Genomic DNA, 16,154 nt, shown 5'->3' on the forward strand with positions numbered 1-16,154 from the left:
GGAACTTATGGTTATGAGTGCCCTTCGTGGCATGCGATGTCGCGGAGCCCGGACCTCGACGCTAGAGGCGTGCGGGTTGAGTCGCGGGAGCGAAACGCGTGGGAGGCGAGACGCTTGGCTATTCTCATATTGGACAAGTTGGGGGAGAACTTGTAATGTCCTTGGACTGGCGATGAAGGCAGCAAGGCATTCGGTTATGAAGCACTCTCGAGGAGAGATCGGTTGGCAAGACGGGAGACACCTAGCTTGGTGGCCAACCTCGGTATTGGGGTTGCTCGTTGGGAACTCGGGGAGTTCGACGAGGGGTTCGATTACAGGCGAAGGGTCGGGCTGTAAGTCTCGGGGAGGAGCAAGCTTGGCAAAATGCTTGGATTGGTATTCCGCTGTTAAGTCTGGGAGACTTGTCCGTGTAAGGGACTCGAGAAGGCTGGTTCGGGTGTGCGACACTTGAACGCCGCGCGGGGATTTTTGAGGCGAAAAAGCTAACCCCGTGACAAGTGGTATCAGAGCTATGTTGAGCTCATTTGGGATGGAAGTTTGGCCGAAAGGTGCGACCATGGCGGCGACGTTGGGGTGAGCAGAGTCACTCTGACGGAAGGACTTGGAGCCGACAATGCACTGGTGCAATACTTCGCTTGTGAGAGATGCGGAGTTGAGTGGTGATGGATATTGGTGCTACCCACGAATTCTTTGCGACGAGTGAAGCCGGGTGGTTCGGACTTACACTACGCATGGATGAGAGTTTGATAATAGCGAGGAGCTCGGAGGCCCAGGCGATTGTGGGTCTTGCGGGGGAGGTGCCTGTTTGAGTGGACTCGTGGTGGGACGAAAGCCAAGTTCATGTCGATACCCTGTGAGGATTTCCAAGTCATTCTCAGGATGGAGAAATGGTTAAGGCCTTAGTCGTGTGGCAGACGATGGGGCAATGATTATGAAGAATCAGTTTGCGGTCCGTGGTTGGGGTTGCCGCGGAGTTGGGTATTGCGAATGCCCAAGGAACCTGAGTTGTGCAGAGGTGCTTACAGCTCAGGGTGGGGGAGTACATTAGGTGGTGATGTATTCCTGAATGTGAATCCTCGACGATGGTGCTTCTCGAAAGGATATGGATTGGGCGGTGAAACACTGAGCGAAAGAGTTTACTTCGTGAAAGCTGAGTTTGAAGTCTGACGGGCAGTAGTCTTCGTTAGGAGCAGCTTCGACCAAAGTTGCGGGAATACCAAAGGGCTACTCGATGGACCAGTACTTCTCTCTTGGTAAAGGAAGATCGATGGGGAGATCGATGACTCTTTGGAGTGTGCCCATGATATGGAAAGAGAAGGCATCCTTGTGCGAGAGAATGGATTGAAGTTGGAACCTTAACTCGCGGAGTGAGGTGGTAAGGCTAGCTTCGAGCAGAACGGTGACAGCGTTGGTGGCTCGAGGTACCATACATGTATCCATTGGATGGATGACATGGGTTCCGCTTGAGGGAATAGTGAAGGTTGTGGCAGAGCCGGAGCTAGCAGAGCGGAATGTGGGGCATTGAGAATGCCGATGGAGTCTGAGTGCGCTCGGTGGTAGAGCGACTCAGAGTGGGGGAGCATGTTCATTCATTAAATGCTCCCGTGCGCAAAGACTCGGTGAAGGAGCTCGTCTATGACAGGAAGTGGGATATAACACATGTGGTAAAAGAGTTCGCTTCGTGGAGCTCAAGTTGGAAGTCTAGGCCGACGAATCCATGGTAGTAACAGCTAGGCGTTGGACTAAGTTGTGAAGGGGACCAAGGATTGCGAGAGAGCTTAGCACTTCTCTTGGTGCGAGAAGGCCGGTGTGGAGATCGGTTGCTCTTTACAATGTGCCCACGAGTTGGACGGATGAGACATCCTCAGTCGGGTTGAGCGGTGTGTAGATTCACCCGAGATCATGGTGCTGGTTAGAGTATGGACAGTTCGCAACTGCGGGAAGAGTCGAGGCATCGAAGTTCTGTAAGGGCGGTGCGCGCAGGGTAGTGGCATTGCCGTGGCAACCAGACTTGCGATTCAGACTAAGCAGAGAGTGAACTGAGTTCCGTTCAGCGATCAATCATGAGGGTGGTGTCCCTAGAGTTGGGATATGGCAAGTTGCGAGCGAAAAGAGACAAGGTGTCCGATAGGCTCGAACTTGGCCGAGCACTTTGATTGCGAATCGAAGTGGAGTTCTGCGAGAGCCTAACGAAGTAGGGCTTGAGCGGGCTTGTGGGACAAAGGCTAAAGGTGCCGTGCAACAACAAGTAGTCGAAATGCAAAGCAGTCAGGAGGCATGACAAGAGTCCGTGGTAAAGTCAGTAGAGCAGAAAATAGTCGAGGCCGGCTAGTCCCGACGAAAGTCTTGAAAGCTTGAGGAGACCATGGGTGGAGCTCGACGTTGTGCGATTGTGGAGGCATTGGGGTGGCAAAAGTTGTTTGCGGAAAGGGCACGAGTATTTAACATGAAAAAATATTTAATTAGGAGTAAAAATCCATTGGACTAATCATATGAGAAAATTCATTAAGAAATTTTTGAGTATAAAGTGATTTACCAAATCCACAACTTAGTTTTACTTTGCGCTCGTACATAGTAGACATTCTTTGTTGGAACCGATCGATTGAAATCCTTCAACCAATCATGCTACACCTCCACATCATGACTCTGCTTCGAGTTCACGAAGCCTCCACCGAATTCTCGGCCTTCACGCACATCCACGCACCAGCACTCATTTGGAGTAATAGGCAGAGATATAATTGGTGGTGATTTAGTACTTACAGAAATATTAAATATATGTGGAAGAGATCTCTATGAAAAATTCAGATTGATTTTAGAAGAACATGAAGATATAGGACTCCGAGAGTCAATCCGAGAGAAATTTATTGTAGAAAATGAGAAGGAAAGTTACCAACAAGTTTCTAATATATTAAAAAGAATAAAATACTTTTAACCACGCTCTAGAGAGACTTCTACATTATATTTAATAAACTTTGTAAACAATTAAAAATAGATTAGAATTAAAAATCTGATTTAAAAAAAAATTAATATAAGTTGGAGGTCCGAACCTTGATGCCAAGATCAAGACTCCGAAGTTTCACCAAACTTCATATCCGGACTCTCAATGGAAGTCCATATCCCTTCACTACGTATCACGTAGAAAACCCTTCGGCCTCCAAACTTCTCCTCGAGGATTCGGATCTCAATAGAAAAACTTCAGAATCTTACGTTCGGGATTCAAATCTTAGAGGAAAAGTCGGGACTCTCAAGTATAAACCTTGATTATCAGGGGTTCGGGATCCGAACTCTCCTTCAAGATCCAGACCGTGACAAAAGAAAATTTTAGTTTATAAATTTATCCAATTTTAACCCATCCCAACAACTTGCAAAGATATTAAGACAGTATCGGATCACCACTAGCATTATAAAATCAAGCATTGTAAAATCTTATAGGGAGTTGTGAGCTTGTGGAATAAAAATTTGAGTCTTGAAGTTAAATATTTTGTCTATAAATCCTTCAAGACTCCGACTGCTCCTTTCGCAATTTCGTAATAAAACTCAAAAATACAAATGAACACTCACAACACTCTCCTCATCAAAATAAAAATAAACGGCATTCATTACAATTACCAAACGACAATGTTGGAAATATTAGGGCAGCGGAAACTTACAAACCGGATAGCCAACTTATCCGGAAACCGCAATCGGATCGGATTGCTTGTTTTACTAGCCTGCTTGGATCGTCCTGGTCTAGATGCTTCTAGATCTCTCACGTTTCTCGCCTTCTTCCACACATACGTTTTGCGTCACGGATCTGATGCATCGGATACGGATCGAATGTGACGGATGCCAATCGAAGAGGGCTACTAGAGTCCTCTTCTATGTCCACACTCCAAAAATCTAGGAACGTAGGTGGAAATCCCAAAGAGGAAGAAGAGAGAGAAAAAAGAAGATTTATCGTGGATTCTTTCGAATTAGATCGTATTCGATCATCTCTTACGGGAGAGAAAAGGGGGCGTATTTATAGAATAACGGAACCCCTAAAATATCCTGAATCTCACGTAGAGATTAGGATTAGGATATCCATAATAGATATCTACTAGGAGATACGTTTCTTAACCAATAAGAAACGTATGATTTATTCTTATCCTTAACCTATTAGGATAAATCCTAATCCACACCTCAAGCGGATCGGTTTAAATTAAGACCCGCCAATGTGGACACACCACATGACAACAACTTGGCCACATTGGTCAATTCTCTCTCACTCATTCATCTCTTCATACGAGTAATGCAGCGGGCGACCTGACGAAAGAAACATATGCAGGAGTGCTATATTAAGTCACCACCCAACTAACATAGCACATCACTGACTTAATTCGTTTATGCCCTGGACGTTTCAACACACACCGAATCAAGCATCACAAAATCCCTCTCCTATAATGACAGGGTTCAACCCCACAGTTATTTTTTGTACTCATAATTATCTCAAATAATAGAACCGAGATAACCGTTCGGGCAATGAGTCACAAGACTTACGTGGTGTGTTATCGAAACATCTTCCTCAGCCTCTCACGTTAATCTGTATCGGTCCAAGCACTTTACTAGACGTGCTCCGCGAGATTGTATTTTCTCATGATCCTGAGATACACGCTAAGTTAGTTACTTTGGACCTCCATTTTATAACGTAGTTCTAAGTCGAGGGCATAAAAAGGTTAGTGCTCACACAGTAACATGAAGGGAAGAACTTATGTCACTCTACTAACTGGTCGACAAGTACATAACGTATGATATGTATGCTATTGCGGAGCTCCCACTCAATGGGTCGTGTCACGCTCTGGAAAAACGCCATCGAACCTTGGTCTAGGTACTACTAAGGCATCTAACCATCATAACTCAAGTCATCTCTCTAACCTGAGCACTTAGGTTCAGCTACTATACAGGCTCGATATGAAATTTCATAGAAAAACTTTTATATCCAACTCTTTAGAGTCTCATTTTAAACTAATTAAGGCGACTTTTAAATTATATCAACACTTCATTCATAACGTATATGAACAAAGTAATCATATTACAACCACTCAAGTTTAATATGATTATCTAGTTTCATCTTGCTCACTACCTAGGTGCCAGGGCGATCACCTATGTGAGTAGGCTGATCTGAGCTTGGTGACTTATCGAATATGTGCCTACTAGTATCAATTACGCAATCACATTAAAATGAGAAAAATATATTTTCATTAATAAAGCTTAAGATACAAAAAAAAATGTCTATACATCAAAGCCTGCGAAGACCTAAACTCGTGACGTGGGTCTAGAACATATCCCTAGCTATCGGCTTGGTCAATGCATCAGCCACCATCCTACTGGTGGAGATATATCTAAGAATGATCTCGCCTAACCTAATCATATCTCGAATGTAGTGAAAACGGATATCTATATGCTTGGTTCTGTCATAATACTTGGGATCTTTCACATACTCCAGGGCAGCCATGCTGTTAGAGAACATTTCAATAGGTTCATCCGCTCGAGTCACGATGTCAAGGTGCTGGAGAAATCTCCTTAGCCAAGCAGCCTCCTGAACGGCTACTGAACAAGCAACATACTCCCCTTCCATAGTAGACAAGGCAACGCAGCCTTGCTTCTTACTATACTAAGAAATTACCCCACATCCAAACACATAGCCTGAGGTGGACATGCACTCATCTCTATAACCACCCTAACTAGCATTGCTATATCCTTTCAATCTCAAGTCCTCAGTTTGGAATCAGAGAACGAGATCATTGGTTTCATTTAAATATTAAAGGATTCTCTTGACCGCTTGCCTATGAATGGGTCTTGCGTTGCTATGGTAACGACTTACCAAACCAACAACGAACCAAATGTCAGGTCGAGTACATATTATAACGTATATCAAGCTGCCAATTGCACTCGCATAAGGAACCATACTCATTTGCTATTTTTCTTTATCCGTTTTAAGGCACTGATCAAGACTCAGAGTGTGATTCTTCTCCACTAGAGTATCAACGGGTTTACAATTATGCATTCTAAAACGCTCTATAACTTTTTTAATATAAGATTCTTGAGACAAACCAAGAAGCCTTTTAGAGCGATCAAGGATGACCTTCACTCCGAGCACATAGCTCGCCTCACCCATGTTTTTCATTTCAAAGTTGAGAGACAACTACTCCTTAGTGGTATTAATTAACTCCATGTCATTTCTAGCTAATAGTATGTCGTCGACGTATAGAGAGAGAAACAAAATACCCTTCTCTGTCTTCTTGACATATACACAGTGGTCCTCCTCTATCATGGACATACCAATAGATATGATAGCTTCATGAAACCTGAAATACCACCGTCTCAACGACTATTTGAGACCATAAATGTATCTTTTAAGAAGACAAACTTTGTCTTCTGACCTTTGAGTACAAAACCCTCAGGTTGATCCATATAGATCTCCTCCACTAATTCTCCATTGAGAAAAGCTGTCTTGACATCTATTTGGAACAATTCCAAATCTAGATGTACCATTAAGGCTAGAATCAAATAAATAGAGGCAAATCGCACAACGGGAGCAGATGTCTCGTTGTAATCTACCCTTTGCCTCTGAGTGTAGCCCTTGGCCACGAGCTGAGCCTTATATTTATCAATTGATCTATCTAACTGGCGCTTAATTTTTAAAACCCATTTATTTCCAATAGACTTGCGCTCGGGTAGAAAGTCAACCAACTCCCATACTTCGTTCTTGCTCATGGAGTCCATCTTATCTTTCATAGCAGCCATCCACTCACTGCAAGCTGATGTCTATAGTGTTTCTTTATAAGAAGCAGGTTCATCATCATCGAGCGGAATGCACATGAAAATATCCCATTCGATCTGTAACGTCGTTCTGTAACTCATATAATCTGACGTCCCTTCGCATTTTATCAATACTTGAAACTTCATCTTCTAGGAATTCCACATCACAAGACTCAATCTCGGTCATACTACCATCTGGGTGTTCACTATACATCACATAACCCTTCAAATTTTCAGGGTACCTGATAAACACATGCTTGCTCGCTCTAGGGCCAAGTTTTCCAAATTTATATGGGGCGGTTGTGAACATATCTAGTCGAACCCTAATGGCATAAGTAGTGTAAACTCGACTTTCTACCGCTCCACAACACATATGGGTAAAAGGCACTGATTTGCTAGGGACTCGATTAAGGATGTAGGCTGCAATCAAAAGTGTATCTCCCGAAATATTTATGGGAAGATGCGCTTGTGCTATCATCGACCTAACCATGTCTAACAGAGTACGATTCCTTCGCTCTACAACACTATTTTGTTGCGGAGTAGCAGGAATAGTGTGCTGTCTACTAATGCCTTTTTGCTAACAATAAGTCTTGAACTGATCAGACAAGTACTCACGACCTCGGTCAGTGCGAAGCACTTTTACACTTCTTTTTATTTGATTCTTAGCCTCCGCAACGAAGCGCTTGAAGCAATCTAAAGCTTCAGATCGGCGAGAAAGCAAATACATATATTCATAACGGGAATAATCATCAATGAATGTGAGAAAATAGCACGCACCATGCCGGGCCCTCACATTCATTGGCCCACAAATGTCTGAGTGGATTAGGTCTAAAAATGATAGGCACGAGTAACCTTACCAAAAGGCTTTCTACATGCCTTCCCAGCTAGACAAGGCTCGCACACAGATAGGTCAACTTTGGCGAGAGACCTCGAAAGGCCTTCTTGAGCTAATCTATTCATTCTATCTTGACCTATATGGCCTAATTTGGCATGTCATTTAATGGATTCATCACAAAGATTAGAAGAAGAAGAAGAAGAAGAAGAAGAAGAAGCAAATGTAAACGAATCATCTTCCAAATCTAATTTAAAGAAACCATCAACTAATCTACCATATCCAAATAAAGTACCACGAAAGGAAATATCTAGGCGATGGCTCTACAAAGCTTTCTAATTCCACCACCGGGAGCTTGATTTCGTTTCTTCTGCGCTCTATTGTTGTGACGCTTCTTGCTGTTGGGTGTGATCCTACCGCTCTACTCAGAGCGTGCAACAAGAGCGACAGAATGGTTCGCTTCTAAGTGCTCTACCTCGAGCTCGAGATGGCGTGAGATGTCATTAAACATTTTAATACGCTCGCTGTGTGTCATTAAGAGCTTCATCTGGGAATATTTAGGATCAGACAGTGAATGTCACACCCCGGGACTGCCTATTTGGTCAGTTCGAGCACGTCGAACAGACGCCAAACGGACAGCACCTCCCTTGTCCACCCAAGGCTCAACAACAAGTACAAATCAAGTAGAGAAATTTGCACATACGGAAACATACATAATTGGCTTACACGAGGGCGAGCAATAGCCAAAATAAAAGTACTAACTAAACATAAATACAAGTAATATGGTTAACTTTTAACCACATATATGCATTTAACTATTACATTTACATTCATTTCTTTAACATCATTTCTTCTCTTTATACATCACATGAAATCCCAAAATATAATTCTTTGTATTTAAACATAAACTCTTTTACATTATTCATATTCTTTCATTTAAACATCTATAATCATCAAGTACAAAAGATGATATATATAAAACGGTGTACAACTAAACCAAAATGAAACCAACTCGGGTGGTCCCTGTCTATGGCGCGATACCTTTACCGCGGTCGTCGGTCGACTCATTCGGTCTCGGCTTTGTGGAAAAAGGGGGGTGAGAACTACAACAAAATTTTCAGTGGATTCAGCCGCCGACCTCACCGACTTTCCCACTAAGTCTAAATCAGGCATAGTAGAAGAAAGAATAGATAGAAACCAACTAAACAAGTGCAGCTAATATGCCTCAACAAGATATAATGAATGATTATGCTCAAATAGAATGCTCATGATGAATGCAATGTTACTTTCTGATTTCCGGTACTTTTGGCTAACCCGTAGGTTTTAGCTCAACCATCAAGTATTCCAATTCTCGAAACTTTTGGCTAACCCGTAGGTTTCACCTCAACTAACCACTCACTAACGCAAATCCTTAGTATCGGGGAGATACTCGCTACAACCCGACAGGACCGTCCTCTGGGGAGATACTCGCTACAACCCAGTGATGACTACTCCGGAGCTCATCACTCGAGGGGGAGCTACCACCCTCCGAGTCAAGACTTATGGGTGAGTATGATCCAATCCTTAACTTTAAGAATTCCAAATTCAATCCATTCCTTAACTATAAGGATGCAATGCTCATATGACCCTTATATATAAGGTTGCTATGTCATAATGTCAATTATCTCACTTTACTTGCATTCTTTAACTTTCATGATGCCACATATTCTAAGTGTTCTCACTAATGCCACACATTAGGTGTTCATCTCTAGCATTCAATATACTTATTGATGCCACTCCCTAGGAGTCCAACTCTAGCATTCATTTATTTACTAATGCCACACACACACTATGTGTTCTTTAACTCATTCTTATGCATTCTTGTCATTTACTAATGCCACCCAATCCATATGTCATAATATCATTTGGTTCTTTACCTCATTTAGGTCTTTGTCACCATTTATGCATATATAGGGTTTTACATGTTTTCAATAGCTCACAATATCTCAAATGCATCTTATACTCAAAGCATGCAATCATACACTTTCTACTCACCCTACAATGCATGAACAAGGTATACATACATATGCTAAAAAATGACACTTTAGACATAAAAGAAAATTCATCGATTTCGGAATGCACCACCCACCTTGTATGGTTGCTAGGGTGTTACGGTTCAAATCTCGTGATTTTTAGCCGCCTATTCTCTCGTCTGTGGCAAAACAAAGCCGAATTAGGCTTTTTGCTCATACTTTGTGTAGACTCATCGGATCACCGAACCGAATTCATATTCTAGTTAGAAATGCCACCAATTTGATTTTTACAAGGTCAATTTGTCTCAAAGCCAACCTAGGGCAAAAGCCCCAATTTTGGTGCCCTAACAATATCATTTTGCAATTTTTCTTGGATTGATCTTAGAGCTAAGCAAAAACTAGCTTAGAACCATCTAAGAACTTCTCTAAAACCATTTTTAGGTTATTCAAACCATTTCTAGGGTATCTAACATGAACCCTAGAAATCCACTATGAGAGCTCATGAAGAAATCATGAATTTTCATGTGTTCATGGCTTCTACTAGGTTTCTAGCCTTGCAAGAAGATCAAAACCCAAGGATTTAGGGTATAAAACCAAACCCTAGTATCATTCTTGCATAAAAACTCACCTTAGCCCAAGAGCACTCCAAGGTTCACCTTGTAGGAGAGCTCTAGGTCTTCTAATCTTCAAAAGATCTCCTCCAAATCCTTCTCCAACTCCTTGCACCTTGGGAGAGAGTTTCTAAAGAGAGAGAAAGAGAGAAATGAGTGAGATGAGTGTTCTCAGCTGTTGTGAACAAGAGAGGGGTGTTGGGGTCTTTTATAAGCTGCTACATTTGCAAAAAGGCCATCCCAATTTTCATATTTGCAGCAGACGTCAACCTGCTACAAAGTGCACTGCGTACTGGTACAAGGTATTTTTGTCACCGGTAACACGATCACGTAGAGGCTAACCCGAGAGCTGCTTCTCTCAGGTAACTGACTTGGTACCGGTACACACCAGGGGTGTCAACGGTTCAACAACCTTTTTTTCTCAAACCCGAGAGCTATTTCTCTCGGTCTGATGAATGATACCGGTACAAGGTCAATGCATTACCGGTAACAAAAGCTCCAGATTTTCAATCTCGCATTGTTTCGACTCTAATTCGCGTCGAGCAATGCTAAAACCTTTCTAACTCTTTTAGAATTCAACTTTAACCCTTCCAACATTGTTGGAATGTTAAATGGATCTTGTCCAACTATTCATTTCGCACACTTTAATCAATTTGACTAAAGTTCGATATCCTCTACCGAGTTTCGGTATATTACAGTGAACGAATCACTGATAGAACTTGTTGCTCATCAGTGAGCTCGCTTCCAGCAGTCTTAAGGTCTCGAATCATGGTGCTCATCACACGGAGGTGCTCAGCCATTAAATATTTCGGGTCCTCGGTGTATTGCTGAAACATCAAATTTAAGGCACGTAGCCTCGTGGCTGAAATTTATCCAAAAGCAATCTTTAGATTGTCCCACAAGTCCTTGGCAGTCTCAAAGATCTCAAACTGTCCAATGAGGTCGTCTTGCATGGCACACAACATAGTGTACCGAACAGTTCGATCCTCCTTAATCCATTTGTTATAGATATCTTTTTCATACTCAAAAATTGTACCTTCGACAGGCATGACTCTTTTGACAAAAAGAGTTTTGAGAACTCTTTGTTTATTAAGTAGGTATTGCATTTTTTTATACCAAATGTCATAGTTCTTTTCATCTAGCTTATCACCGCTGATAAGATCAGCTATGATGTTTTTTTTTTGGAAGTCATTTCACTATATTAAAAAAAAGGGAGAGAAAAGGGGGCACATTTATAGAATAATGAAACCACTAAAATATCCTAAATCTCACGTAGAGATTAGGATTAGGATATCCATAATAAATATCTACTAGGAGATACATTTCTTAACCAATAATAAACGTATAATTTATTATTATTTTTAACCTATTAGGATAAATTCCAATTCACACCTCAAGCAGATCGGGTTAAATTAAAACCTGCCAATGTGGACATATTACATGTCAACGGACAAAAATTTTCATATGATTGTTTCAAAGAAAAATAAAAGTATAAATAAAACTCTTAGAATAGACTTCATAACTTAGACACGACTAATAGTCTTGCACTTCCTACGAGAACAACAATCTCCCGCACACACAAAAAGAAAACTACGAGTTCTTGATTGTTTCCACAATCGTTAATAGGAAGTTACAGGAATAGTTAGTGTTAGAAGTTAGAGGAAGTCGAAAGTTAAAAAGGTACAGTTGGTTTCAAAGCCCACTTCTCTTGTTTACCAATTTCGCACGTAACCCAATCTTTTCTAAAATGTTGAAATTGACTTTACTTCCAATCATACGGAAGCTAATTATGAAAAAAAAAAATAATAATTAATTGAAAATAACTTTTCTCCTTGTACTTATCTTAGTGTAAACTTTTTTAGTGAAATAGATTAAGAAAATAATTGTAGTTTTCAAGACATTTGTTTTTTATCAGACAATCAACCGAACAACTATAGTAATTTTTCCTTTTTTCTTTTTTGAAAAATCAAAGTAATTTTTCCTTTTCACCATTAACTTTATTGTAATAATGAATTTTCAGTTTAAGCACACTTATTACAAACAAACAAATAAAACATTAGCATTTCTCTCGGAAACAAAAAGTTCTACACTATTATACTTGCATCACGTCATCAATAACAAGTCAATCATTTTTTTTTTTTCAAACAAAAATAAAATAAAAATACTTTTTTATAATCATGAAGAAATATATATTTTTAAAAATAAAAGCAGATATTTGATTGATTTGTTACACCACGTTACTAATATATCCATCGCATTTTAAAATTTTTCCTCGGAAACAGCGTTCCTTGTAGATCCATAGGATTCCGTGCAGTTTTTTAGGCAAAATTGTCGGGCTCTGATTGGGGAAATCGACGGGATTCCCCAGAAACTTTTTGATCTCTCGAGATTACATAGAGAGGGCCTCTTCTACTTCTTCTTTTTTTTTTTTTCTTTTTTTTTCTTTTTTTTTTTTTATCTCCATCGCAAATTTTATATATATATTATTATATATATATATAAGTATATATATATATATATTAAATAAAAATAATATTATTTTCACAAGAAACACACCATACAATTATTATCTTATTATTCTTACTCTCTCCACTCTCTTTAGCAGAACTACAACACCATACAGATTAAGCACAGCACATACATGCATACATATATCTTTAGCAGTGAAATACAACCATACACATTAAGCAAAGCACACACATGCCATACATATAATAAAGAGTATTTTACAGGTTATTATATAATTATATATATATATAATATATATATATATATATATATATATATATTCTTACTTAGTGGAGGGAGTGAAGGACATGACCTGGCGAGATTTGAGCAGGGCCTTTCCCAGACGACGGCATTGTAGATCTTGTGGGAACGTCGGGGCGGCGACGGCGATCTTGAGGTAGTACTGGCATGCCTCGACGACCTGCTGCTGCGCCTCCACCACCTTCACGAACGCCAGCCGGATTCGCGTCGCGGCGCGCACGGCGGTCGTGTGTATCCCCCACGGAGAACCGCCCGAGCTCCTGCACCCTCCTTGTTCGAACTCCACAGTCCGCTTATCTTCGTCAGCCCCCACCTTCGGCTCGTCCACAGCGTGAACTGCTGCAGTCAGAAGAAGAAGAGCAGCGAGAAGCAGCAGCAGCAGCGGCAGCGGTGCCGACGAGGAGAGGAGTGGATTGAGTTTTCATGGTTCAGATCGAAGAGATCTATTCTAGTCTAGATTAGCATGAATACACGGAGAGTGGGAGAGAGAGAGGGCTTGTTGTGCTGGTTTCTTTGGTTTCTGTGGGCGTTTTGGTTTCTGGGGTAGTGGGTGGTTGCGGGGCTAATAATAGGCGTTATTGTGTCCGGTACACGCGAAATCAGCGCGTTACGTGTCAAACGGGCCGGGCGGCCCGCGGCCGCTCGGTCCGGCACGAGAGTAGGCCGGCCAGACACGGCACGGCACGGGCACTGTAGCATGCGTACCGACCCGGCCGCGACCAGTTAAATCGGGTCGTGCTGGGCTTCGCTCCCGCGGCCCGATGGCCGGCACGGCCCGGCACCACATAGGTCCAGGCCGTGCCGGCCTAGAGGGTATCCAGGCCCGGTCCCGGCACAGCACTGCCCGCCTCTTGAGCGCTGGCACTCCGAGCGGGCCCAGGCTCTGCAGCACCCAACACCCAACCCAACCCCAACTCCCAAGGCCCTGCAGCACTCAACTCCGTGGGTTTTGGGACTCCAAATGAGAGTTGGGCTGTGGCTTTGGAGGGCTTCATGGACTAAAATGCCCCTACCAACAGTCAAAAATTTGACTGTTGGGATGGTATTTTTGTCTAAAAATTAAATTTTTAAATAATTTAATTTAAATTTAAAATTTTAATATTTTATAAATATATTTTAATTTTTTTACTGATATATTATTTTTTTAAAAATTAATATTAATATTTTTATTTTTCAAAAATTTAAATATTTTTAAATAAAATTAATAAAATAAAAAAGGGCTGGCCGAACGCCCGGCCCGCCCGGCACGGCCCGTGCCAGTCCGGGCCGGGGGCCCGTGCTAGCCGGGTTCCAAAACAATTTGGCCCGGCACGAGCGAGCCCCGATTTTGGGGCTGGGCCGTGGCGGGCGCCCCTGGCCGTTTCGGCCTGGAAAATGTGGGCCGGCCCGCCACGGCCCACTTACATCCCTACCGTTCATGCTACAAATATCTCAAATTGTTCATTCATTATATATATATATATATAATATTATTATATATATAATATATACTTTATATATATTAATATTATACTATATATATATATATATATATATATTCCGGTTTGAAAATAAAAATCTATAAACGTTGATAATATAACATTAATTTTAGTATTAATGATATTGATTTATTTTATATTAGTGATATGAATTTTTCGATATCATTTTATATACTAATATATACTATAGAGCGCAGGCTACTATGCTTTCTGAAGCACAGAGCCTTCGACCGATTGCTTCTGGTCTGTTTTCGATGTTTCGACTTCCTCGATATCGTCGCATCGACTCATAAACTTGCCTTGATTCACCAGTATTTGAATTACTTAGAAAATAAATTTTCTGATTTTTCAATATCATTTGCTAGTGATCGAAGGTTTCAAAATCAAATATTTTAATGACCGTAGTGAAGCCGTTATGCAAGTTTTAACGGTGTAGAATTATCCAAAATCCGTAAATTTTGATAGAAAGTTCTTTTATACTATATAAAATAAGATCATATCTGTCCGATCTAAAATTTTTTAATATGCATTTATTATCATATTTTGTAAGATTTTATTTTCAGCCGTTGATTTTTGAGCCTCTTCGTTCACTAGGCCCAAATAATATAAAAAAATCGACATACTTTATTTTCGTAGGTATTCAAATATCTAGATCAAGTTTAACTGGATGGTACCGATCGACGATTCGAAATTCGCACACGATTGGAAAACGACCTGATTTAAGCACCGGAAGGCTCCGTGCCTTCCAGAAGCATTAGTAGGCCTCACTCTATGTATATATGTATATATATAATATATATATATGTATATATCAGTATACTTATATATATATATACTATGTGAGTATATTCATATTATATATGCTATGTAATGTATATTTTAATATATGTATGTATATGTATATGTATGTATATATATATGTATGTCTATGTATATGTATGTATGTATATGTATGTATGTATATGTAGTTTATATGTATTGTTTGTATATGTATGTATATAGTAATGTATGTATATGTATGTATATGTATGTATGTATATGTATGTATATTATATAATATAATATATATATATATATTATATATATATATATATATAGTATATATATATAGAGTAGGTCTTGTGTGCTATTAGGAGTATGGAGGCCTCCGTGCTCCTAATTCGTTTTCGATGATGGAGCTTCCGAATCGACGATCGGTTTCGTTAGACTTGATCTAGTGTATTTGAACTATGTAGAAAATAATTTTTATGCTTTTTCGGTACGTATCATTTTCCTAGCGATCAAAGGGGTTTAAAATCAACAATTTTTAATGGTTAATGTATACCATTTGCAAGTTTAACGGTGTAGAAATATTCAAATCAGATGAAATTTTGATAGAAAATTCTTTATACTATTTACAACAAGATCAATATATTTGGTCAAAAATTTTAATGCTATATCACCACATTTTGTGAGATTTTTATTTTCAGCCGTTGATTTTGAACACTTTCGATCCTTAAGTAAATGATATCAAAAAGTCATAAAATTTATTTTCTAGATATATTTCAAATATATTAGATCAAGTCTAACGGAGCCAATAGTCGATTCGGAAGCTCCATCATCGAAAACGGCTTAGGAGCACGGAAGCCTCCGTGCTCCTAATAGCACACAAGATCTACTATATATATATATA

General features: G+C 40.3%; 1 long non-coding RNA gene across 1 annotated transcript; it reads right to left on the bottom strand.

Annotated features, from left to right (window-relative positions):
- Positions 1-8,495: 8,495 nt before the first annotated feature.
- LOC109706031 lies at positions 8,496-12,642 on the bottom strand. The gene is made up of 3 exons (XR_002215019.1): positions 10,253-12,642; positions 9,741-9,803; positions 8,496-8,715 (listed from the first exon to the last, which is right to left on the bottom strand). It is a non-coding gene; the product is annotated as an uncharacterized LOC109706031 (long non-coding RNA).
- Positions 12,643-16,154: the final 3,512 nt, after the last annotated feature.

The sequence above is a fragment of the Ananas comosus genome, unplaced genomic scaffold (assembly GCF_001540865.1).
Source record: "Ananas comosus cultivar F153 unplaced genomic scaffold, ASM154086v1, whole genome shotgun sequence".
Classification (NCBI taxonomy): Eukaryota; Viridiplantae; Streptophyta; class Magnoliopsida; order Poales; family Bromeliaceae; genus Ananas; species Ananas comosus.